Source organism: Apus apus, chromosome 3 (assembly GCF_020740795.1).
Source record: "Apus apus isolate bApuApu2 chromosome 3, bApuApu2.pri.cur, whole genome shotgun sequence".
NCBI classification, from domain to species: domain Eukaryota; kingdom Metazoa; phylum Chordata; class Aves; order Apodiformes; family Apodidae; genus Apus; species Apus apus.
In genome coordinates this window covers 104,136,444-104,159,722 of record NC_067284.1, presented here as the reverse complement: position 1 = coordinate 104,159,722, position 23,279 = coordinate 104,136,444, and the positions used below count along the sequence as shown (strand labels likewise).

Genomic DNA, 23,279 nt, shown 5'->3' with positions numbered 1-23,279 from the left:
CCAAGGGGATTTGGTGGCCAGGATGGACCAGGATGCAGGGGAACATGTAGTCTCCATGGCTTGGGCCACCAGCAGAGCTCTGGGCTGTTCTGCTTTTAAGTGTATAAAACCAGCTTGCTCCCAAGGTGGAACTGGTCCCTCAGGCTCCCAACCCTCTGCACACAGCCACCAACCTGCCCAGCACTGGGGACAAAGTCACTGATGGGTTGGGGGTGGAACTGCTGGGAGGCTGCTGGTGACATCGGGCTGAGAGGGGTGGAGGTGCCAGAGGGACCTGGAGAAGCCATCAGAGAGGAACATCATGAAGTTCAACAAGGAGAAGCTCAGAGTCCTGCCCCTGGGGAGGAACAACCCCATATAGAAAAGGTCACCAAACTGGAAAGCATCTTGACAGAAAAGGGCCTGGTGGGCAGCAAATAGACCATGAGCCAACAACGTGCCCTTGCTGCAAGGAAGGCTGAGGAGATTGTGAGCTTCATTAGGCAAAGCATGGCCAGGAGGTCAAAGGAGGGGACCGTTTGCCTCTGCTCAGCACTGGTGAGGCCACCCCTGGAGTGCTAAATACAGTTCTGGGCTCCCCAGTCCACCAGAGACATGGATATACTGGAGAGACCCCAGCAAAGGGCCATGAAGATGGGTAATATCTCATCTCAAGCTCTTGAGGTTGAAACTATTCCCTCTCATCCCATCATTCCCTGCCCTTGTCAAAAGTCCCTCCCCAGCTTTCCTGTAGCCCCTTCAGGTCCTGGAAGGTGCTCTAAGGTCCCCCATTTACTCTCTGCCCCAGGGAGTTTAGGACATCCCGAACCACCTGTTCCTGTTGCCTCATCTGGGTGATTGGGTTGTTTTTTCCCCCCCCTCTCAAAGCATTTAAATTTTCCTTGTCAGCCTTAGCCCAAATATTTACAGTCCATTGGAGCAACTTAAAATTCCTGCCTGGAATTAAGCAGTGGGGAAAACTCAGCCCCTGGGACTCATCCTGCTGCCTCCTCCAAAGTGTGAGGAAGAGGAGAAAAAGGAATGAGGAGTGAAGGTTGATGAAAAGGGGCCAGGGAGGGGGTGGGAAGCAGAGGAAAGTGGGAAAAAATGGGGGTTTAATGGAAAAAAAAAAAAAAAAGGAAAGAAAAAAAAGAAAATTAAAAAAAAGAAAGAAGAATAAATTAAAACTCGCACTGCTTTGGTTTCTAAAGCAATTTTCAGTAAATAGGGGTTTAAATTTAAAAAAGGTTTATTAAGTGTTTTTGTTTTCCCTTAAATCCCTTAAAACTCCAGCAGATGCTCCTGGGGGAGGGGGAACCTTATATTTATTACCTCCACCCTTTCCTCAGTGTCTCTATTGCTCTGTACTGGGATCCTTCCTGAGGACAACACGAAGGTCCTGGTGGACCCGGGACCCTGAGGACAGGTTGGGGGTCATCTCTTCCTGTCCCCAACCTGGATCCGTATCCGGGAGGACATGTGGGCGGGGTGCCGCGGATGCGGCCGCGGGATGGGGACAGCCAGCTGAACCAGCTTGGGAACTGTCCCCACTCTGTCACCCCTCCCTGCTCCTCCTGGTCTCTGGTGGCGGGATGCGAGGGGGGCTGGGTGTCCCTAATGTCCCCTCTCCTCCCCCTGGGGACCCTGGATGGGCCCCACGTAGATGTCTCTGTGGGGCTGGCACCGGGTGGGCACACGCGTTCGGCATCACGCAGGGGACACCGAAGTCGGCGGCTCTGCCACCGGGTGCCCATGTGGCCTTGGGACACTCACCCATCCCGGGGCTGCAGGAAGGGGACAAGAACGGGGGGACACAAGGGACCACCCCTAGCTGTCCTGCCCTCCCTGCCCAGCCCAGCTGGTCCAGCTCGAGTGTCCCCACGGGTGGAGCCAGCAGGTGTTTGGGTCCCCTCCCATCACATCCCTCCCCTGGGGACACATCTGGGCATCTGGGTTCCCTCCCCATCACACCCCCACCCCCCCCCGCCCCCTCCAGGGACACATTTCGGTCCCCCCCCACACATCTGGATGCCCTCCCCATCACACCCGCCATTCGGGACCACCTTCGGCCCTCTCCCCCCCGCCCCCCCCGCAGCATCCCTGGGGGGCACCGAGGGCAGCAGCCGATGTGTCCCCCCCCGCGCCCTGTCCCACGGTGCCCTCCCTCGCTCCCCGGTTCGGGAATGGTTAACTCCCATCGCCACAGCCTTGGCCAAGGCCCTTGGACACTCCCCCCCACCCCCTTCCTTCTCCCACTCCCCCCGCCGCCTCCGGCACCTCCCACGGTCACGGCCGCCGGGGCTGACGTCAGATGGAAAAACAATTTGTCACGGGCTGGCGGAGGGGCCCGGGGGGGAGTTGGAGGCCCGGGGTGGGGGGGATGTGTTTGGGGAGCCCTGCCAGGTGTAGAGGGACCCCCCCCCCCCCCCCCCCGGTACCCCTCGGTTGGGGCGGGGGTCACAGGAGGGGAGGCCCCGGAGCCAGGGAAGAGCCCAAAGGGCTTGGGGGGCGAGTGTCGGTCCCAGCCTGGGTGGGGTGGTTAGTGAGAGCAGGGTTAATCGGGGATTAGTCCCGGGTTAGTCCCGGGTTGAGTTAGTCCGGGCAGGGCGGTGGGGGCCCGATCCCGGGGTGGTGGAGCCCAGCCCTGCACCGCCACCTGCCGGCACCGCCCGGGGGACACGGGGACATAACGGGGGACACACACACCGGGACACGCACGGGAACACAGAGGGGACTGACGGCGGGACAGACACGGGGACACAGACCGGGACACGGGGACACCGGCACTGCACTGCCAGCCGGCGAGCGGGGCACCGGGGACACGGGCACAGGGACAGCGGTGGGGGGAGCTGTGACAAAAAGTGCCCTGAGCCTCGTGCAAACGGTTTCTTTGAACCCCACTCACAGAGTTAATCTGTCACTGGGTGTCAGGGGGTCATGTAAAAGGGTACGAGTCTGCCAGGTGGCTGGGGACTGTCCTTCGTGGGGTCAGGAAGTTCTGAGAGGACCCTCTTGTGCTCTGACCTCCTTCTCCAAGAGGAGCCCAGGGGCAGCTGGATCCAGTCCCAGTCTCACTCTTGGTCAACTGTTCATGTCTAAAGGGTTGTGTGCGAGCAGCCACCTCTTGGAGTAATACTATAAAAAATCGAATCCCACACTGGTTTGGGTGGAAGGGACATTAAAGATCATCTAGCTCCCACTCCATGCCATGGGCAGGGACACCTCCCACTAGACCAGGTTGCTCCAAGCCCCATCCAGCCTGGCCTTCAGCACTGCCTGGGATGGGGCAGCCACAGCTGCTCTGGGCAACCTGGGCCAGTGTCTCCCCACCCTCACAGCAAAGAATTTCTTCCTCAGATCTCATCTCAATCTCCCCTCTTGCAGCTTGAAACTGTTCCCCCTCATCCCATCACTCCCTGCCCTTGTCAAATGTCCCTCCCCAGCTTTCCTGTAGCCCCTTCAGGCACTGGAAGGTGCTCTAAGGTCTCCCCGCAGCCTTCTCTTCTCCAGGCTGAACAACCCCAACTCTCTATGCCCATGAGCCATTTATTTCTCTTTGCATTAAAGGCCTCCTGAAACAGGGACATCAGAACTGGCTGATGGTTCAAAATACCTCTAAAAGCTCCTCACAAGACCAGGGTGTTCCTGGTGCCTTCATGAGAGCCCTGGGGAGGTGGGGGGAGAAGGAGCCAGGAAAGCTATTGAAGTTGCTCTCATCTCCATTACACAGCATGGTGTAAAGCTTGGAAAACCCAACCTGATGTTACCAGGAAGGTTTCTTCACCATGGGATTCTTTTGTGTCTGTTTTCCTTTGCTTTCCTGTCCTTAACCCTGCAGGGTGTATTCAGGCAACCTCCTTTTCCCTGGTTGGACCTGCCAGGGGCTGAACCTGCACCTTGTCCTCCACGAATCACAGTTCTGCACTTGAGGAGCTGCCAGGCAGAGACGAAGCATGTCCCAGACTAAAAATAGAGCCCACACTGGGTATTTGTGGTAAAACCACCTCCCTTGCCAGGCAGCCCTTCCCAGGGATGTGGTGACAGATGTGTCATCCTCTGGTGAGGTGGTCTGGTAACCCCTGGACTCCCTGTCTGCTGCCACCACATTTCATAGACCAGGGAGAAGAAAGGTTCCCCACGATGGGGAGCCACCTTGTTTGGTTTGGTCCTTGGACCATGCATGAATTAAAGATCAGGGGTTTCTCTAAGTGCCAGGGTGGCTGGAAGGACAAGTCTGTCTTGAAAGTCTTGGCCAGAGGAAAGAAAATAAGAGAGATTTATGTGCAACACCAGCTTTGATGTGCGGGGGAGCTCCAGGGAGCTTCAAGGACAGGGTTATGGAGCTCCTCCAGCATCTGCAGGGAGGGGGAGGTGATACTGAGGGGCTCAGGCTGGCAGTGAGGAGCTGCAGAGGGGGCTCATAAGAGTGCAAGAAGGCAATAAAAATGCAAAAACATCCTCACTTGTCATCTAAAATGTTAGATTCTAAGTTGGCCACAGTCCAGAGCCATAAGCAAAGGAGGATTTGAGATCAGCCACCCTGGGGTGGGAGCTGCAAGCTGAGAGAGCAGGCAGGGGTGCTCCATGAACCCCATCAACCCCCCAAAATCCACCAGAGAGCTCCCCCAGTCGGGGTTAAGGTCAAGATACCCACAGACCCTCTTCTGCTGTGCAGGCTCAATTCTGGCTCCTGCAGCAGCACTCTGGGTGTCTAAAAGCAATTTCAGGACCAGATCCTGGACCTGCCAGAGGGGAGCACTGGTCTCCACCCAGAGTGGCCCTCCACACAAGAGAGTTCAAACCTCTTGTTTAATTCAGGGATCCACTGTATGAGACAGCACCCAAACAAAGCCCTCCCTGGGACACCTCAGCAGCTACATCAGGGTTACCATGCAAAGCCCTTCCAGGGAGGGAAATGAAAACTGGTGGAAATTACACCATTAGTGAACTTTGTTTTGTATTTCCAATATATAAATGTCTCTTGGCAGTGGGTCTTTGCACTGCTGGCTCAAAATTAGTTTCTTGAAGGGGGCTCCAGGAAAGCTGGGAAGGGACTTTTGACAAGGGTAGGGAGTGATGGGACGAGGGGGAACAGTTTCAAGCTGGAAGAGGGAAGATTGGGATGAGATTTGAGGAAGAAATTCTTTGCTGTGTGGGTGGTGAGACACTGGCCCAGGTTGCCCAGAGCAGCTGTGGCTGCCCCATCCCTGGCAGTGTTCAAGGTCACGTTGGATGGGGCTTGGAGCAAGCTGATCTGGTGGGAGGTGTCCCTGCCCATGGCAGGTGGGTTGGAACTAAATAGTCTTTAAGGTCCCTTCCCACCCAAATTATTCTGTGATTAGATGATTCTTCCTTGTCCTTGCTGTACCCATCCTGCCCCTTCTGTAAATGCTGCACAATTGAGCCTGGCCAAAGAACAAGTCCTAAAAAGCATCCCAGATCTCTCTGAATGCCAGTGATGACCTGAAAGGATTTGAAAGTCATTTTAGAAATGCACTGAAACACACGAGGACTTCCCTTGGTGTGTCAAACCCAAGCTTTGGAGTGCTGCAGTATTAGTTTCCATCAGCTTGTTCTATCTGGCTAAAATGTACCATTGGGGGACTGATGAGGAGATAAGTTTAAAAGGGTTATTTCACTTCAGATGTCCGTGAATGGAAGGGTGAAAAAAATCAACAGGAGGATACTAAAAAGCCTCATCTCTGGGTTTCCGAAATAGCAGCTACAAACAGCCCCCATTGCCGGGGCAGTCTTGTGTTTCGGATCAGGCATGAGAAGTGGACAGGAGGTTGGCTGTGATCCAGCTGAGAAGGAAGGAGCCCAGGGATGGAGCTGGGGTGGAAGCAGGGTGAGGACATGAGGCTGGTCCTGTCCCCGAGCTGGACCTGCTGTCCCTGCCCATCCCGCTCAGCAGGGCAGGAGATGGAGCTTTGCCTGCAGGGGAGGAGAAGAGGGGTCAGGGCCCCCTCAGGTGTTCCAGGCCAGGTTGAATGGGGCTTGGGGCAACCTGGTCTAGTAGGAGGTGTTCCTGCCTCTGGCAAGGGGGTTGGAACTAGATGGTGCTAAGATTCCTTTCCAACCCAAACCAGTCTGTGATTCTCCAGACCTGTGGGCAAAAGGCACAAACTGACACCCAGGGAAATGCTCTTCAGTTAACCTGATGTCTCCCAAGCACAGGCACAGCTCACAAGGGTGCTGGCTGGTGGTCCAAAAGTGCCAGAGTCCTCATGGCTGGTGGTATAACAGGGGCAGAGCCCTAGATGACAGCATCAGTTACAGACTCTGTCTGTGTCCTGCCATGTTTCCCACTTCCAAAATGACAGGAGAAAATATGTCTCCTCAAATAAATTAAGCAGGGTGAAGGCTGGCTCATGCTGGGACAGTCTTACCAGCCCTGGCATGGCTTAACCCATCCTAACATGGCCTGCAGGGAGCATGAGCCCTGCCTAGGATGGAGGAATCATAGAATCATTGAATGACAGAATGGTTTGGGTGGGGTGGGACCTATAAAGGCCATCTAGTCAAATCCCCTCCAGTGAGTAGGGACATTTTCAACTAGATCAGAGAGCCATCCAACCTGACCTGAAATCCAGGGATGGGGCATCTCCCACCTCTCTGAGCAACCTGGACCAGTGTCTCACCACCCTCACTGTGTAAACAGTTTCTTCCTTATATTTAGTTTGAATCTTCCCCCTTTTGGTTTAAAACTATTACCTCTTGTCCCATCACTACAAGCTGTGCTAAAATCTCTGTCCCCATCTTTCTTTTAGGCCAATCAAGTACTGAAAGGTGCTCTAGGGTCTCCCTGGAACCTTCTCTTCTCCAGGTTGAACAAATTAATCTCCCCTTTCTCCTGGCAGTGCACAACATCCTCTCACTGTCCTTCAGTCAATCACCTGAGAGGAGTTTTCTTCCACCAATTTCTCTGGTAGCTTCCTGAAACCGTGTCAAATTCTGTTGTGTGCAGCAGCCCAGGGAGGGGAGCCCTGGGGTTTAGAAGAATTGCCCAGTAGTGCTTGCTTTAAACCTGACACATGGTAACCTTCTTTGGTCCTGTTCAGTTCTTTTGAAGGATGAGGCAGTGGACAACCAGTCCTATGGATCCTCTGCCCTGTCCCCCTCATCCTCTCTCTTCCAAGCTGATGGGCTCTGGCTTGCATGGGCTTTTCTCACAGGGATGCCATGAGAACCTCCTCCAACTGCCCTTCCTTGAACCCACTTCTGATCCAGCATCTCACCCTCTCCTGGCCCAGCATCTCACCCTCTGTTGCTCCCACATCTCCTGGAGGTGGGCAGCCACGCCACGCACAGGCAGCACAGGGGGGGTCCCAGTGGTGCCTGCTCTCCTCTCCACTCTTTTCCTCATTATTTCTATGGGCTGATTGGCTTTTTTGACCACTGCCAACTACCCACCCTCTGTAAGCCCATGGTCTGGCCGGTGGGTGGTACTGCTGGTCTGGGAGCCCTGTATATGATTCTGCAGCACCTTCCCTGGACGATTTCATGCCATCCACAGGCTCATCACCCCATCTGAGGTCACTGATGACTATATTGAAGCCCATGTTCTCTTCCACCATGGCAACGCCTCAGTAGTCCTCCCAGCACAGGCGAGAGGGTCCTGGGTGACCCCAAACCACCTGAAGCAGAACCCAAACTAGGGCAGTGGATCATAGAATCATTGAATACCAGGTTGGGAGGGACCTCAAGGACCATCTGGTCCAACCCAGTGCTGCCTTTCCACCCTGGCAGATGCAGCAGCACGTGCTGCCACAGGGGCAAAGCGGGGACATTTTGCCTGCCAGACGGTGACCCCATCAGACCCATCTAATCCCCTGCCTGTCCTCAATCCCTCCACATCCCATTGATCATCTCAAATGGCAGGAAAAGCTGAATGTTGGGCGGTTGCCCCCTCTCCTTGGAAGTCACAGACAAAGAGCATCCTCACCACATGTGGCACACGGAGTCCGAGACAGCAGGCTCCTCCTTTATTGCCCCATTGCTCCTCTCCTGGCTGGAAAACCAGGTTTCCATCAAGGGCAGGGTGGAGGCCATCTCTTAGCCTCTGTACTCAAAAAAGCTGTCTCGGTTCTCTCTCTCCTGGGAGGTGACCCTCTTCCCCGCAGGGAAGGTCTGGGCGGTCGGCAGGTTTGCTGGTGACACTCGCAGCATGTTCCAGAGGACCTTGGTGCTGAGCGGCGGGCTGGGGAGAAGGAGAGCACCAGAGGTGGTTAGAGAGGTGCAGGCAGGGGTTAGGGAGGTGCAGGCAGGGCTCAGCCATAGGGACGTGCTCTAAGTGCATTGGGCACCTGCATCCTTGGCACTGGTCACCCCAGCAGAGCTGCAGAAGCAGCTGAGGTTGCAGTGCTGCCCCTCCAAGAGAACCAAAAGAATCAGAATGGTTTCATTGGAAAAGACCTCATATTCAGCTGCTGTCAGCCAACACGCCCAGGTCCTTTTCCTTCAGCCACTCCCCAGCCACTCTTCCCCAAGCCTGGAGTGTTGCCTGGGGCTGTTGTAGCCATGTTTAGAGCTGATGCTGCAAGGGCCAGCAGTGCTCACCTCTTTGTGACCTCCAGTTGACAAATAGTAATGCAGAAGCAGCTCTGCATAATGGCATCATCCAGACGGGTTCAGTCACACATGTGCGTGGGGATGGAGCCTGGGGATGGGGAAGTGTTTGAAGGGACAGAAGGAAGTGATTGGACAGTGATTGGACAGTGAAACAGGCTGCCCAGGGAGGTGGTGGAGTCACCATCCCTGGAAGTATTTAAGAGAAATGTAGATATCGTGCTTAGCAGCATGATTTAAGCACTGATGGGGTAGATTAAGTTATGGTAGGGGAATTTAGGTTATGGTTGGACTAGATGATCTTCTGGGACAATTCTGTTCAGGGTTAGGACTCTAACATTAAGGGTCAAGCTTTAAGGGTCTAGGTGTAAGCGTCTAGATTAAATGGTCTAGGGTGAGGGTCTAGGGTAAGGTCCTACTGTGATAGGTCTATGGTTAAGCATTGAGGGTAAATGATGTAGCTGATGTGGTAGTGTTAGGTCACAGGCTGGACTTGACGATCTCAAAGGTCTTTTCCAGCCTGGGCGATTCTGTGATTCTGTGAAGGTACAGATTACTTTCAAGGCCACCAGTACTTGTGCTCCTGTGGGGACACATTGCCTGACCCTCCAGGAGCTGGTCAAAGTCAAACCATAGAATCAACAAATGACAGAATGGTTTGGGTGGGAAGGGACATTCCAAAGCCATGTAGTCCAACGCCCTGCAGTGAGCAGGGTCGTCTTCAACTAGATAAAGTTGCTCAGAGCCACATCCAACCTGGCCTGGAATGGTTCCAGGAATGGGGCATCTCCCACCTCTCTGGACAACCTGGGCCAGTGTCTCAACACCCTCAGCATAAATAATGTCTTCCTTCTCTCTAGTCTGAATCTCCCCTCTTTTGCTTTGAAACCATCACCCCTTGTCCTATCATTGCAGGTCCTATTTAGAAGTCTGTCCCCATCTTTCTTACAAGCCTTTAAATGTCCCTTCCCTCACAAAGCATTTCATGATTCAATTACTTTAGGTGGAAGAAAAGGCAAAGAGCTGAGTTAGTCAGCCTTGAGAGGAGAAGGAAAGGGAGATCTTTCTATTGGCTTCAGCTACCTAAGGGCAGGTAGCAGACAAGAGAGGCTCTGGAGGATGTAGAGATGTAGGAGGCTGGAGGATGCATCTTGAATTTCAGGTGCACGGTGATAGGAGCAGCAATGGGCCTAAGTCACAGGACAGGAAGATCCATCCATATATTAGGAAAATACCTGATGATATTTTATCTGAAGCCTTCTGATGATGATTGGAAACCTTTTTTCCCCCCGTATTTTGCATTTCTGCTGAGCCACAGGAATACAGCACTAGAGGGCACCCAGGTATTTCTGCCAGCAGCTGACTCTGGCTGCCTTCCAGCAGCTATCCCAGATAAAACCAGCACAGCACCACAGCTCAGCTCCCATCCTGGGCTGGCAATGCTGCAGATTCATTTTAACCCATTTCAGGTTCAGTGTTACCATCCCAGGAGGCCACTGCTGTGTCCGGAGCACAAGGCAAGAGGCAATTTTGGCTGCCAGCTGTAAACTGTGTTGGTTGAGGGCAATGCTCTGATGGTTCCTCTGGTCCTTGGAGGGTTGAACAGGGTGTTTGGTGTCAGTGCTGTAGGTGTCCATCCAGGAGGGCGGTGGGACACCATGTTGGGCTGTGCCACAGAGCATGATGGCCAGTAGTACACAGCCCACAGCTATGAAGTTAGGTGGTCTCAGTTGGTTTTGGGTGAAATCAAATCTGGAAGGTTATTTTGGGAGGATCAGGTGTGGGGCTGGCACTTCCCCAGACCTCTCTGGTTTCACGGCATCAGCCCAAGCTCTGGGAACTGGGTGCAACCGTTATCCACAGGGACTGTCTGAAGGGACAGCAGTACTCACATGTCAAGAGGATGAGGAAATTTCACCTCTTCCTTCTTGGGCAGCACAAAGTAGGGAAGGATGTAGAGTGTCCCGCTCTTGTCCTTGTAGAATTTGCGGTGCTGCTGACTCATCTGAAGACAAAAGCAACAGCCCAGGCTGGGTTCAGTGCTCCAGGTCTTTTTTGCACCAGGATTTGTTTGCAACAGCCTTCCAGCACCTGAAGGGGCTACAGGAAAGCTGGGGAGGGACTTTTCAGAGGAGCAGGGAGTGATGGAACAAGGGGGAATGGTTTCAAGCTGCAAGAGGGGAGATTTCAGTTAGACATTAGGAAGAAATTCTTTGCTGTCAGGGTGGTGAGACACTGGCCCAGGCTGCCCGGAGCAGCTGTGGCTGCCCTGTCCCTGGAAGTGTTTGAGGCCAGGTTGGATGGGGCTTGGAGCAACCTGGTCTAGTGGAGGTGTCCCTGTCCATGGCAGGGGTTTGGGACTGGATGATCTTTAAGGTCCCTTCCCACCCAACCCAGTCTGGGATTTTGTTATTAATTAAGCATAGCTGGAAAACTATATAATCTAATTTTGTGAGTTGCTATAATAGTATTAATTAACCTCAAATTACAAAGTCACACCACACACATAATTATGTGTTAGAGTATTACACTGAGGTCCCTACACCTAAACCCTCCAACCTGATTCCAAACTTTGTATGGTCCTTCCAGTAAGGAACAAGGTGAACCTTGTCAGTCAACTCTGTTAAGTTGCACTTTTACCAATCTATCTTAGAATCACTTTTTTCAGGTGACTTTGATGGTATTTTAATGACCTTAAGTCCCCTCCACTGTTCCCCATGTCCTCACCTCATAAAACCTGCTCAGTTCCTGGGATCGTCCACCATCCAGGTTGCAGTGGGTGTGCAGTGGGATGCGTGGGCTCAGGTCCTGGCCCTCTGCATGCCATGTTGTCACCATATGGGAACCCTGGAGGTAATTCATGGTTGTGTTCCCACAGGGGTTTCTGAAGGAAAACACGGGGTTTGGGATGTGCCTTCAGTCCCAGCATGGCAAGTGTGGTCAGCAAGGGCCATGTTGGGGTTTTCTGAGAGCAGGGTGCTCCCTTCTCCTCCTTGGCTCTACAAAGTGCCTTTTAGGAGCCAGTACCCATGTCTCTGGGTGGAGAATGGATTCGAGTGCAGCCCTGAGAAGAAGGACCTGGGGGTGTTGGGTGATGAGAAGCTCGCCATGAGCTGCCAACATGTGCTGGCAGCCCAGAAACCAACTGTGTCCTGGGCTGCATCCCCAGCAGTGGGACCAGCAGGGCCAGGGAGGGGATTGTCCCCTCTGCTCTGCTGTGGTGAGACCCTCCTGCTGTGCTGGGTCCAGTGCTGGGTGCCCAGCACAAGAAGGACATGGAGCTGTTTGAATGGGTCCAGAGGAGGCCACAGAGATGATGTGAGGGGCTGGAGCAGCTCTGCTCTGGAGACAGGCTGAGAGAGTTGGGGTGTTCAGCCTGGAGAAGAGAAGGCCTTAGAGCACCTTTGAGCACTTTCCAGTAGTTTTTCACCTTCAGTTGCCTCCTTTCTTAAGCAGCTGTGTTTTCTTTGCCCTGGCAATGAGGGAAAGGGATCAATTTCCTTCTTCTTCCCTTTGATATTCCTTTTCTTCTCCTAGCAGAAAAGTGGTCTGCCCTCAGAGCCAAGGTCTCCTGCCCCAGCTGAAAATGCTGGTTTCAGGTTCATCTCAGACTCCAGCAGAACTAACCCTCATGTGCCTTGGGTGAGGTTTCTTGGCTGAAAGAAGCAGTTCCCACCAGCTCCTGTGAAATGAGGCAGAAGCTGGAGGAAGAGTAATGACATATTTCCACACTCTGGGAGTCCTACAAGCTCTCTGGGAAGGCTAAAGGGGCAAATGCAGTTTTATTTTTTTAACACTCCTTATTAGTGATAACTGGATTTTCAGCACAGAGCTTGCAAAAGAAGCTGTTGGAACGAGTCCAGAGGAGGCCACACTTCCAGAGCAGAGCTGCTCCAGCCCTCACATCATCTCCATGGCCTTCCCTGGACTCGCTCCAACAGCTCCAAGTCCTCCTTCTGCTGGGGACCCCAGCACTGGACCCAGCACTGCAGGGGGTTATCATCAGAGTGGAAAATACCAGAGAAAAAATTTATATATACAATTATATTTATAAAAATATATATATATATATATATCAACCTACAAATATAGTTCTGCCTGGACTCCAGCAGGTGGACTCCAGCAGTTCAGAAAGCAGCAATGAGAGGTTTTGGTGCAAATTACACACATAGTCCCATCAGCAAGGATCCTGTGGGTGTTGTTGCACCTCCTGGGTGCTTGAGATATGGAGCCTTGGCTCCTGGGCTGGCTTTATATCAGGGGGAAGCTGCCAGGGCCAGGCAGTGCCCACCCAGGTCAAGGGCTGCCTGGGGCAGGGACAACCTCACAGTTTGGATCAGCCCTGGCTGCAGCAGAGCCTTTGCTTACAGGGAACAAAAGGAAATGTGCAAGAAAACAAGAAAATAGAATCACAGAATCATTAAGGTTGGAAAAGACCTCTAAGATCATCAAGTCCAACCATAAATATGTGGCGATGGGAGGAGGCTGGGGAGCAAAAGCTGAAACTCAGGGTGGCTCACTTGGGGAAGAGATATTTGGGGTCTGGCAGGGGGAGGATTAGTCCCCAAGGTCCTCCCTGACCCAGGCAGGTGTCTGAGCAGGGTGCACTTGAGAAGGATGCCTCTCTCCAAAGCAATATGCATCATTCATGAGATATGCATGAGGAGGTGAGAAAATCCACTGCTCTGGCCCTCTGCAACCGCCGGTAAGAAAAACAATCCCTGACCTGTGTAAAACAACCCAAGGAAACATGTAGATGTGAGTGTAGGTTGCATGGAGCAGGTTGCAGGACCCATGAAGGGTGCAGGGGTTTTAGGACAGGGTGCAGGATCCCAGGAAACAGGTGTGGCCACACTCAGCCCCTACCTGCTGCCCTCCATGTCCAGGCTGTGGAGGGTCCCTGTGCTGCTGCTTAGTTCTGCCTGGGTCACAAACACCATCACCAGGCAACAGTGGGAGTCCAGCACCCCTCTGCATTCCCCTGCACCCTCCCTTTCCCTCCCCAGCACCCTGAGATCCCTATCATCTCCAGTACTCACTCTTGAGCATCCCTGCACCCACCACCATCTGACGCTCAGCCCAGATCTCCTGGGGACACCTTGCAAGCACTGATTTACACGGGGAAGTTCACTGGTTTGATCAGCTTTGGCCTTCCCTCTGTCTCAGCAAACCCCTGCACTTGCTTACTCTTCTCAACAGGAACTGCCTCCACAACATCTTCCCCTTATTTCCAGAGACTAACACACATGTGGAGCTGCCCACTGCAGCTCTCAGAGTTAGAGGTGATGCTATGGAGCAGCTTCATCCCTCAAAGACTCACTTGTGGCAGCTGCATCCCTAAAATTCTTCAAAGTGGAAGAGACCCAACCATGGAGGGACTCAGAATGGCAGAGTCAAGGTGGGGCAGAGCTGGCATCTGAAAGATGGAGCCTGGGAGTGGGGTGATCAAAGATGGCAGGGGACAAGAGTTGCTCCAAAGCTTTCTCCATTAATTCCTTGGCCATGATTACAGCAGTCATGAGTGAGTTGTGTCCTGTCCCACCTCCTCTACTCCACTCTGGTGAGACCCCCTGCAGTGCTGGGTGCAGTGCTGAGGTCCCCAACACAAGAAGGACACAGAGCTGTTGGTATGAGTCCAGAGAAGGCCATGAATATGATCCAAGGGCTGGAGCAGCTCTGCTCTGGAGACAGGCTGAGAGAATTGGGGTTGTTCAGCCTGGAGAAGGCTCCAGAGAGACCTTAAAGCACCTTCTGGTGCCTGAAGGGGATACAGGAAAGCTGGGGAGGGACTTTTGTCAGGGCCATGGAAGGATGGGATGAGAGGGAATGGTTTCAAGCTGCAAGAGGGGAGATTGAGATGGGATATGAGGAAGAAATTATTTGCTGTGAGGGTGGTGAGGCAGTGAGATTTGGACTAGATTATCTTTATGGTCCCTTACAACCCAAGGCTTTTGATTGTTTGGTGATTCTATGGTGAACACGTGCATTTTGGAAGAGAAAGAACATAAACACAAGGGTCTTCAAGCCTCACACATCTTTCCTGTTTAACCACTTCTGGGAAGAGAAAATGCAGGAGAGCTTTAGCAGCACCAGAGAGAGAGAAGAGAGAGTGAAATCCTAACAAATGGAAAATGAAACACTGGAAACAAGACATCTGTTTCCATCTACCATGTCAGGTTGTGTTAGAGAGGCTGAATCACTGTCCTCCTGCCAGCAGAGAAGATCATTATGCTCATTCATAAGTGCATGAGAGGGAAGAAACTTGTGGGGATTAACAGCATGTGCCATTTCTCATTAGGTTCCTAATTACCTGCTGGCAGCAGGGCCCAGGGAGCCATAGCAGGGAGGGAGGATGTGGCAGTGAAAGCAGCAGAGTGCTGGGTGCTGGCTGTTGCTGAGGCTCAGGGATGTGGCAGTATTTGGAGGGGAAGGTGCAGCCCTGTCCGAGCTGGACCACCTTGTGTGAGCAAGAGTTGGGTTCATGCAAGAGCTCAGGAGGTGAGACCATGCATGAGCTAGAAATGTGTCTGGTATGTCTGATCCTGCTAATGAGGCTGCACCTCAAATCTTGGGGTCAATTTTGGGCCCCTCAGTACAAGAAGGACATTGAGGGGCTGGAGTGTGTCCAGAGAAGGGCAAAGGAGCTGGGGAAGGGTCTGGAGCACAAGTGTGATGAGGAGCAGCTGAGGGAACTGGAGGTGTTCAGCCTGGGGAAAAGGAGGCTGAGGGGAGACCTTCTCACTCTCTGCAACTGCCTGAAAGGAGGTTGGAGCCAGGGGGGGTTTGTCCCTTCTCCCAAGGAACACGTGACAGGACAAGACGAAACAGCCCCAAGTTGTGCCAGGGGAGGTTTAGATTGGATAATGGGAACAATTTCTTCCTGGAAAGGTTTGTCAGGCCCTGGCCCAGGCTGCCCAGGGCAGGGGTGGAGTCCTCATCCCTGGAGGGATTTCAAAGCCGTGTAGCTGTGGTGCTGAGGGACATGGTTTAGTGGTGGCCTTGGCAGTGCTGGGTTAACAGTTGGACTGGATGATCTTAAAGGTTTTTTCCAACCCAAACAATTTCACAATTCTATAAACCTTTTTTTGGTCCCTAGTTGGTCTTTCTCAGCTGATCCATCCAGGCTGGTGCTGCTTTTGCAACCACTTTATCCCTTTTGCCTTCAGTCTGGAGTTCAGAGGCACAGATTTCTCTGAAGCTTACCCTGGTTGCTCAGAGGAGGTCTCATAGGTTTTGCAACATGTTTAAACTTATCTTGGCCTCTTTCAGGTGCTCAAATCTCCCCCACTGTCTAAGTCAATGTGAAGCTGGATGAATGTCAACCTAAGAGTTACTCTGACCATTATCCTTGAGCAGCTCTAGTAGGACAGCCTGAACATGTGAAGCCCCTCAATCAAATCCCTCTTGTCTTTTCTGGTGATCAGAAGATATCCCGTGAAGATGTCCTCACCTTCATCTCCTCCAGCTTCACTTCTCAAATTTACTCAATTCAAGAACAAGCAAATGGCACCAGCACTTCTAGGAGGCACCTTCAGAACAATCCACATTGCCCTAAAAGCCCAAGTATCACAGAAAACACCTTATAGATCACGCAGTTAATTTTAAACCTCTTACTCAATAAAAGAAAACAGATAATGAAGTAAAAAACATGCAGAGGAATGGGTGTTGATTGAAGATATTAATTGCAAGAGGTGGTAGGTTGGGTCACTAAGAGCTGCAGTGTGTGGTAGGTGAGGGATGCTAGATGGCCTCCAGAAGAACACCAGCTTAAAGGACCTGATAAAGATTGTGATATCTTTTTTCCTGATTTTATTTTATATGAAAGCCCAGAGATTATTTAACTGTCACAGGGTGGTGAAGGGTTCTTGGGGAATGGTAACCCATAGTTTTACTCCCAGACTTAAGTAAAGAGACACAGCAAAGCAGGAAAGAGGAAATTCAGACAGAAAGTGATATACACGTGGGTTGTGAATCCTGTGCATTAAATCTATCAGTGATTTGGCCACTGTAGTCACTGAAAGGAGTGCAAGAAACTACCACCCTCTTAGGGTGCCCCAAACTGACATGTTGCCCAGGGAGGCTTTGGTTGCCCCATCCCTGGCAGTGTTGAAGGCCAGGTTGGATGGGGCTTGGAGCAACCTGGTCTAGTGGGAGGTGTCTCTGCCCATGGCAGGGGGGATAGAACTAGATGATCTTCAAGGTCCATTCCAGCCCAAACCAGCCTGGGATTCTGTGATTTTATGAACCCAGCAGTGTTTTTCTGCTCATAGCTGAAGAGACCCCAAGAGCTCAAGGCTCTCCTGGCTGGTGAAAGATCTACACGTGCAGCCCTGGTAATTTATCCACCCATTATAAATTGGACAACGAAGGTGAGCAGGAGCAGAACCCAACTGCAGTAGAGTCAACAGAACTCAAGGACTGTGGAATTATAGGTGTTAAAAATGTTCTCTTCAGCTTGAGAGCTCAAAAGGCGAAAATTCACAAATATTAATTTCGTTTTTTTCTCAACATCTCTGCAATTTTCACCTCGCTGCATATGAAGAAAAGTTGCACACCCACCTCTGAATCACTGCTGATTGCTCTTATTTACTATGGGTTTACACCACAGGCACGGGGGAGGATCAGGCCTTAGCTGGTTCCCCTGCACACACCTCCCACAGCACCCAGATCCTGTTCAAATCATGATTACACATGCTGAAGCAATCGTCTTCTGACGATGCTACAGAGTTTTAAGTCCAAAATTAATGAAATGTTATCTTAACTCTTTTTCTCTGTTTGTTTTTGACACTTCTCTTCCCACGCTTGGAAAAATTGCATCAGTCTCCCCATTTGTCAAACCAGTAAGTTCTGCCTGTTAAATTACAGAAAGTTGCACAGGTGACAGTATCATAGAACTACAGAATTCCAGACAGGTTTGGACTGGAAGGGACCATAACATTCATCCTGTCCCAACCATGGGCAGGGACACCTCCCACAAGACCAGGTTGCTCCAAGCCCCACCCAAACTGGCCTTCAACACTGCCAGGGAGGGGGCAGCCACAGCTGCTCTGGGCAACCTGTGCCAGTGTCTCACCACCCTCACAGCACAGAACTTCTTCCTCAGATCTCATCTCAACCTCCCCTCTTGCAGCTTGAAACCATTCCCCCTTGTCCCATCACTCCCTGCCTTGCCAAAAGTCCCTCCCCAGCTTTCCTGCAGCCACTTCAGGTCCTGGAAGGTGCTCTAAGGTGTCCCTGGAGCCTTCTCTTCTCCAGGCTGGACAACCCCAACTCTCTCAGACTGTTTCCAGAACAGAGCTGCTCCAGCCCTTGCACCATCTCCCTGGCCTCCTCTGTTCCAGCAGTGGCTTTTCCAGGTGGAGATGCCACAGCCCCATGGTGACACCAATGCTACCAGAGAACTTCCTGTATCCAGCAATGCTACAAGACATGTCCCATTCTCTGGTTCAAACTCTTCCATGCTCCACTTGTGATCTAGTGGCCCAAACACCATAGCCACCGGGTGGTCTCACCTCTGTCTCCTGCCCCTGTTGGCTGGCACCGAGATGTGGGGAGGGACATGGATGACAGCCCACCCACCTCTTGCAGCAGCTGTGGAGATGCTGAGGTCGCCCAACTGCAAGTGTTTCAGGCCAGGTTGGATGGGCCTCGAGGCAACCTGATCTAGTGGAAGTGGTCCCTGCCCATGGCAGGGGTGAGCTTTAAAGTCCCTTCCTACCCAAACTAGTCTGAGATTCTGTGACCCCAGGAGATGCTGAAAACAGTTGTGGGACCCCCCCCGCGCTGGCCGGCTCTTGCTGGTCCCAGGTGATGGGGTGTGAGCTCAGGTCTGGGCACCCCCCATCTCCACGCTCCTGTGATACGCTGGGGGGGGCAAGGAGGGGGCAGTTTGCGCATTGTTGTCCCAGAGGCTCCAGCTTGCAGCTGATCGGTTGGGGAGGGCGAGCTCTGCTGCCTCAGTTTCCCCGCTCACCACCTGCTGCAACCGGAGAGGGCAGTTCCCTCCAGAGCAGCCCGGCGGGCAGCGCGGCGAGGGGCTGGGAGCAGAGCGCGGGGGAGGGGAAGGGGTTGAAGCGAGAGGAGGGGGAGCTACAGAGGGGAGGGGCGAGGAGAGGAGGGGACTGAATAATTCAGCGTTGGGGGCAGTCTGGGGCGGGGGGGGACGGACCGCCCTGCAGCTCCGCGCGCCGCGCGTCGTACCGCACCGCACCGCGCACCTCTTCGTGCACCGCGTCCAGCCGGCCCCGCACCGCGCACCGCACCGCGCATCTCTTCGTGCACCGCGTCCAGCCGGCCCCGCACCGCGCACCGCACGGCACCGCTGCGCCCCCCGCCCCGCACCGCTCCTCCCCATGGCCCTGCTGGTGCAGCTCCGCACCGTCTCCGGTCTCCGCGGCAAAGGCGACCGCATCGCCAAAGCGGCTTTCCGAGGTACCGGCTGGGATTGGGGGTCCTGGGTCGGGTTGTTTCCTGCCTCGGTTTTCCCATCGCCACCGCGCTTGGGTTAGGAGCCCACCCCTCCTTGTCTGGGGCATGAGACCCCCCCTCCTTCCCCACCAGAGCTGCTCTCCTGGGGACCCCCCACCCACCTTCACCTGGCATGGGACACTGCAGCCCCCGTGTCAACCCCCTCCCCCCCCGCCCCGGACAGCCCCAAGGGAGAGGGATTAACCCATGGGAAAGCAGTTGATGTCCCAGGGTGGAAAACCCCAGCAGGATGGTGGCCCAGCTGGGGGGACCTGGGCTCCTGCCACGGAGTCAAGGGCTGGGTCAAAGCTGTGCCACCAAGGGGCTGTCACTGGAGGGGCCAAGGGGGAGAACTCGCCTGGTGCCAGGACCTGGGGTGTGTTGAGATTTTTTTCTGAGGATGCTGCAGCTTTGAGTTTTCAGCTCCGATCTGCTCCAGCTCCAGAGCTGAAGCTTTCCAAGGTAATCCACAAAAGAAGGAAAAATTCTTTCGGGGTGTATAATCTCAGCAGCCACCAAACCTTTTCCAAGGTCCCCACGAGCTCGGGACAGGCTGGGGTTGGGCTCCATCCTCCGATCACGAGCAGAGGCAGGTGTGGGATGGTTGGCCAATGCCAGGAGTCAAGAATAACAATCCGTTTCTGGGAAAGTGCTGCAGGACAGCAGGAGAGTAGGCATTTTCATCACTTCCCAGCCAGCAATGCCTGCAATGGCCTTCCCTTAATTACCATGGAGTAATTAAAAAGTGTACTTACCTCCTTATTTCCCTGCGCTGCCTCCCAGCATCAGCGCAGGGGCAGCTGAAGAACATCTCATGGAGCAGGTTGTCCCCTCAGCCAACGTGAAGCCATCCCAGCCCTAAGCCACCCCTTGGCAAATCCTACCACCCTCCCTGGCAGTTGGAGGGTAGATGTGAGGTTGGGATCTGCAGGAGGACCAAAGACCACCACAGATTTTTCCCAGGAAGGCCCACATTTCCAGCCCTGCTGGTGCCTGAGCCTGAGCCTGGCATACAGTCCCTGACAGATGGGCAGGATCCATCCAGATCTGCATCAGGATCTTTGTGTAAGAGCCGCTGTGACAGCCTATAGTCCAACTGATGGGCAAGGGGATGACACCCACTTGGAGATCCTAGAATCGGAGACTGGTTTGGGCTGGAAGGGACTTTAAAGATCATCCAGTGCTAACCCTTTGCCATAGGCAGGGACACCTCCCGCTAGACCAGCTTGCTCCAAGCCCCATCCAACCTGGCCTTCAACATTTCCAGGGATGGGGCAGCCACAGCTGCTCTGGGCAGCCTGGGCCAGGGTCTCCCCACCCTCATAGTGAAGAATTTCTTCCTAATGCCTAAGATGCCCTGAGATCAATGCTGCAACCACTGCATCCACCTTCCCGTGCTCCTGCCCCTTCCCTGGTCTTCCCACTGCAGCATTTCTCCAGGGCTTCCCATATTCCCATCCCTATTATCCTGCCCAGGTGTGAGCCAGCTCCTGCATAATGTGGGATGGCCATCACTGTCCTACCATCCAGGGAGGAGGACACTAAACTTCACAGCCATGTTTCCTTCCCCAGTGCTGAGTTGCAAGGAGCTGGGAAGGAAGAAATTTGGTGGCATCTTTGAGGACAGCTGGGTCAGGATTTGTAATTTTTTTTTTCCCCTGGGAATTTGCTGCAGTCAATTTCTGTGCATAGAGGAGGTTTAAACTCATGCTGTGAATGTCGTAGATACCTTTGATACCTGCAGTCAGGGAAGCTTCCAGGACACCCGGTGCTGCTGTCTTCTGAAAGCTTAGAGGAGAGGTTCCTGGTGACCAGACCCAGCAGAGCTGGATCCTGAGGTCTTGGCTTGCAAAATCCTCTGTGAAAAGGGTGGTAGAGATGGGCTAAGGAGCAATCCCATGAGTGGCTGGGTTGGTGAAGGCAGCAGGCAGGTGTGTTAGGACCAACCCATCCTTTGGGATGGCAGGTGGAGAGGGGTTTGTTCTCCTTCCTTGTTCAGGGGGTGACAGTTTAACATCTTGTGTTAGCATCTCTCTCCAAAGCCTGTCTATATCTTACTTAAATGCCTTGTCCCAGAAGGAGAATAAGTGGAGGCAGCTCCATGTCTGCACTGCAGACAGGGAAGTCCAGGCTCAGATCCCCTCTTTGACACTTCTCAGAATTGTTTTGGATTGTGGGAGAACCTGAGGTGCCAGCTAACCCGAGACGTGAGTCCAGGACAGGACCTTGCATGGGGAACAAGACCTTGTTCTGGGTGAGAGGACCAGAAGTATCCCACCATAAGGATACATAAGCAATATGATCCCTATGGAAAGGAGATTTTTCTGACATACCATGGATTTCAATACCTGTAAGACAGGAGTCCTCATATGTTTTTGGTCTTTTCTTGATGTGCTTGGTGGTACTGATGAGGATCCTTCATGACCAACCATCTCCAGCCCTCAGATCAGCTCTGTGGCCTCCTCTGGACTCACTCCAACAGCTCTATGTCCTTCTTGTGTTGGGGACCCCAGCACTGGACCCAGCACTGCAGGGGGTCTCATCAGAGCAGAGCAGAGGGGGACAATCCCCTCCCTGGCCTGCTGCTCATGCTGCTGGGGATGCAGCCCAGGACATGGTTGGTTTCTGGGCTGCCAGGGCATGTTGGCAGCTCATGGTGAGCTTCTCATCACCCAGCACCCCCAGGTCCTTCCCCTCAGGGCTGCTCTGCATCCCTTCTCCACCCATCCTGGATTTGTGCTTGGGATTGCCCTGACCCATGTGCAGGACCTTGCACTTGGCCTTGTTGAACACCATGAGGCTGGCATGGCATCCCTCAGTGCTCCTCACAGCAGTGTGAGCATTGTGCTGATACTCCTCAGCACTCTGGAAGCACTGAGCAGCGCAGGGAGGAATGCTCTCCACTAGTCATCCTCCATCCAACCTCCTCCTCCATCTCCTCACCCACCAGCAGCACAGTCTGGGGGTTCAGGCAGAGCTCCCCAGTGGTTATTTACTCATTCAACCAAAACCATCTATTATTGCACTAAAAGAAGTTAAGGACTTTGACTCTGGTGGGACAGGCTGGCAGGTGCCTGTCTGCAGGTGGGCAGTGCTCCAGAACAGTGCTCAGCTTCAGCTCAGGTGGGAGATGAATGAATGACAACCCAGATAAAAGCATTCCTGAGGAAGGGCTGAGACTGACAGTGGTGTGGGATGACTCTGGAAGAACATTGTTCTGCTTCTCCCAGGGATCCCCGCACTCCTGGCAGCCCCTCTGAGCTGTAGCTGCTCTATTTGCATTTTGCATGTAAGGAGAAAGTGAGGCACAGAGAAGAGGTCCCCATCCTGGACCCAGAGGAGAAGTCAGGGAGAGGTGCCAGGTTATCCCAGTCTGGAAGTGCAAGGGAGGTGTGGACTTCCCTCCTACACCTGAGCATCAGGGACTCGTCTCCCACCATGGCATTGGATTTGACTCCCCAGACTCTCATGGGATGTTGGGGGTGCTGACCAGACCTTGCCTTTATGACCCTCCCAGCTGTTCTTAGAAGATGTGGGTCTGGTTTTGAACCCATTGCTCCCCAGCAGCCACCCTGAGCATGTCCCATGCTGGCTGCAAACAGCTCTAAAGCTCCAGGTCTGCTGAGGCTGAAGCTCTCCACCTCTCTCCTTTGCTGGTGAAACTCAGCTACAGGTGACAGGGATGTTCTGCAAATACTCGCTTTTCAGGCTGGCTGCAAGGGAAGAGCAGAAAAATGATGAATTTTCTCCAGCGGCCCAACACCAGCAGATCAAGGGAGGGGATTGTCTCCCTTTGCTCTGCTCTGGTGAGACCCCCTGCAGTGCTGGGTCCAGTGGTGGGGTCCCCAGTGCAAGGAGGACATGGAGCTGTTGGAGCAAGTCCAGAGGTTGTTCAAAGACGGTGTGAGGGCTGGAGCAGCTCTGCTCTGGAGACAGGCTGAGAGAGTAGGGGTTGTTCAGCCTGGAGAAGAGAAGGCTCTGGGGAGACCTTAGAGCACCTTCCAGGACCTGAAGGGGCTACAGGAAAGCCGGGGAGGGACTTTTGTCAAGGGCAGGGAGTGATGGGACAAGGAGGAACAGTTTCAAGCTGGAAGAGGGGAGAGATAGATGAGATATTAGGAAGAAATTCTTTGCTGTGAGGGTGGTGAGACACTGGCCCAGGTTGCCCAGAGCAGCTGTGGCTGCCCCATGCCTGGCAGTGTTGAAGGCCAGGTTGGATGGGGCTTGGAACTAGATGATCTTTAAGGTCCCTTCCAACCCAAACC

The 23,279-nt window shown here is 53.3% G+C and overlaps 1 protein-coding gene across 1 annotated transcript in view; it reads left to right on the top strand.

Annotated features, from left to right (window-relative positions):
• The window catches only part of OTOF (otoferlin), a 133,474-nt gene that overhangs the window by 15,094 nt on the left and 95,101 nt on the right, over positions 1 to 23,279 (top strand). The gene's annotated exons all lie outside the window — the stretch shown is intronic.